The following is a 3,303-nucleotide window of genomic DNA, read 5'->3' as shown; positions in this document are numbered from 1 at the left end:
CGGGGCGCATGGGCGCCGCGGGCTGTGTTCCCGAGCCCGGGTCTCTCGCGGCTCGCGTGGGCCTGGAGCGAGGGTGGCGCTCGGCGGCGGCGGCGGCCGGGGCGTCGCGGCTCCTGCTGTCGCCGGGCGCTGGTCTGTTTCGGCGGCCCAGTGGCCCGCGGAGCCCTGTTGTAAGCACCTCGCAGATGTCCTTCTCGCGACTTCACGAGATAAGCGGTTGTAGAATCCCCTCCCCACCCGCCCTTCTAACAGCGGAGAAGGAAGTGCCGCCGCGGGGCTCGCAAGGTGGTCGCCCGCGGAGTCCGCGTCCCCAGGAGTCCCGTCGGCCGTTTGCCTCAGAGTCCGCTCTCTTAAAAGCTCGGTAGCGCCGACTCGGCTCTGTCTCTGGATGAGCTTTTCAGCCCCAGCCCGGGATGCTGCCCTTTGGGTCCCGTACTCTCTCTTCTGAGATTGGTAGTTTAGAAGTTAGGAATTGAAATTAGCGTGTGTATCCGAAGACATGAAAGTGTGCCAGAGAGGGTCCCAAGGCCTAATGAAACGCGTTTTATTTGATACACTTTCCCACTAGCCCGCTCATCTTGTTCTCTGGGCCATAGGAAGAGATTATAGTCGCGGTGATGAGGAAAAGTAGCAACTGTTGATTAAGCCCCCAGGGTACCCAAGTTGCACATCTCGAGGTTAGTTTACAGGTTTGCTCTGTGCCATTCTTTATGCAGGACGACTTTATATACATTGTAACCCGCTTCATTTCGTTTTCTCAACAGTTTTGCAATGTGATTGTTGTCCTCTTCATACATGAGTTTGGGGCTCAAAAATTGAAGTAATGCACCCGAGATCACTGTTAGAGTCCACAGCTGGATCTGCCTGCCCTCTGCTACCTCATAATCCTCCCTTCTGATTTTCTCATGTAAATAGGAAAATTACAGGTTCAGATGAGCACTGCATTTGTGTGAGTGGTTGCAGCTGCATAAGAAAGGTCTGAAAAGATGCAGTCCGGGCTTTGTACTTCTAGGGAGTAGAGATCGGTGAAGGAATTCTACGTTCCTTTGTATTCTTTGGATATAAAACAGTGAAAGCAGCAGTACAGCTAGGCTGTGAACAAGGTAACTGGGACACAGACAGCACGGGACATAGGAGTCTCGAGGACAGCTGGCTGGTCTGGAACGGATGCGCAAGTCCAGAGAGGGTATGCCAAGCTCATAGCGAGAGCTGGCTGGGCTGGAAAGGATGCAGAAGTCAGAGAGGGTGCTGCCAAGCCCGTGGTTCCATCTTTTGTCGCTTCCCGGTTTGCTTTCTGTGTTTAAGGCCTAGTTGAACTGGTGTCTTGATGTCTCCAGGATTCCTTTTTTTTTTTTTTTTTTTTTTTTTGGTGGAACTGGGGATTGAACTCAGACACTTGGGCTTGCCAGGCAAGCGCTTATTCTACTGAGCCATCTCCATGGCCCCTAGGATTCCTTTAACTCCAAATATCTCCTTTTTCTTCGTGCACCGAGCTGTGTTTCCCAGTGGCCACGTGACTTGCCCCTCACCTCTCAGTTGCTCTCAGCAGAGCCTTCTCTGACTTACAGAATAGCAGTCTTGACCCTGTTGGTGTGGGACGCACTAGGGGAGACATAAACACAGAAACTGCGGGTGCGGGCCTGTCTAGTCCTCCTCACTGGAGGCTCAGGGTTCCACGGACCACCAGCTTTTCTTGATTAAAGGTGGAACTTTCCTGGGTCCTGTTGCTGCAGCAGGGATGCTAGTATATACAACAGTATCACTGGCTAGAAAGAAAAGCCTATAATGGTTCAGTAAGGTGAGCATGGCCGAGTGTTCTCTGGCCTTGGAGCTCTGGGCTGGTGTGGGGTTGGTGTGATCACCTTTGCAGTCTGGAAAGCTTTAGGAGTCCACACCATGAAAGACTTTTCGAAGTAAAATGCAATCAGTGTTTCCAACAATTCCCAAGAACTCCAAATCAGCCATTGAGTGGGAGGACCAGTGTTGAAGACCAGATGAGATGAGCAGAGATGAATTCCAAAGCCATCACTGCACGAAGGGTGGCTTCGGAGGCAGCACAGCTGTAAAGGGACTTCAAGTGCTTTCTCCCAAGGACCCATGCACATTGTCGGTGGCATTCGGCCTCCCCCTGAGCAGGCGGTCTTCCTCTGCATCTGTGGCTCTATTGGAGAGGGGCAGGTTTCCTGAAGTTAAGTATTTAAAAATAATCATTGGAATAGCTTCTACAGATGGAGAGATCCCAGAGGGAAATAGTTCTGTTTATAAGAATAAACCAGGCTGTGGAGATAGCTCAATGGAATAAGTGCTTACCTGGCAAGCGCAAGGTCCTGAGTTTGATCCCTGGTATCATAAAAAAAAAAAAAAAAAAAAAAAAAAAAAAAAAAAAAAAAAAAAAAAAAAAAAAAGAATAAACCATGTTTCCTACCTGAAATAAAAAAGAAAGAGCAGTGTCTTTTCCCCCTGCTCCATGTTCCTTTACCTTTATTTTCTCTATCACATTTCCACCACTTTACGTATGATGTATGTTCCAAAAATATGCCTACCTAAATTTTAAACACTTATTAAAACCACTAGTTCACACAGCGATTTTTCTTCTAGAAAATTTCATTCGCTCATTAGCATCATGAATAAGATTGTTCATATGCCTCAAGTGGTCATAGATGTATGTATGTCTCTATTAGTGGTAGTTTTCTTTTGAAAGAAATTGCCCACTTTTATCCTCAGAAGAATTCATGGAGGAACAATTTCCAAAACAAGAGAATTCCCAAGCTCGGGTTCTACCCTCTCACAATACTAAAGCTCACGCTGCCTTCTTTTGGGGCCTCTCAGCCGCGATCACAGTGCCACAGCCTCGATTCGCTGGCCTTAGTGCTCTAGGTCACTAGGAAATTCGTTTACTCTTTCAGCAAGATTTATAAGGATAATAGTGATTGTAAGATGCTTTAGAAGTTGTTCAGCTGCCAGCTTCTTTGCTCTTTGTTGGTACCTCATGTTGTCTTTATAGCAACCTAGAAAGATAAGCAGTGTTGACTGTAGGCTTCCTCTTCCACAAATCGAGGCAGAAAACGCATCCTGAGACTGCAGAGCGAATGGGAAGGACCGCGGTTCCCAGCCCTGCCGACTGCAGCCGCAGACCTCCCTGGCCATGCCTCACCCCAGTGGAGGGACTTCGCCTTCTCCCCACGCACACGCACGGTTTTTCACTTCTCATTCTGACTTCTGAGCTGCTTGACTTTACCTTCCACCCTCTACCCTCCATCTTGTTTCCCTTTTAAATTGTTAGTGTCATCTGTTGCCAGCTGG

The sequence above is a fragment of the Octodon degus genome, unplaced genomic scaffold (genome assembly GCF_000260255.1).
Source record: "Octodon degus isolate 3935 unplaced genomic scaffold, OctDeg1.0 scaffold00023, whole genome shotgun sequence".
NCBI classification, from domain to species: domain Eukaryota; kingdom Metazoa; phylum Chordata; class Mammalia; order Rodentia; family Octodontidae; genus Octodon; species Octodon degus.
This window is presented reverse-complemented; position numbering follows the sequence as displayed.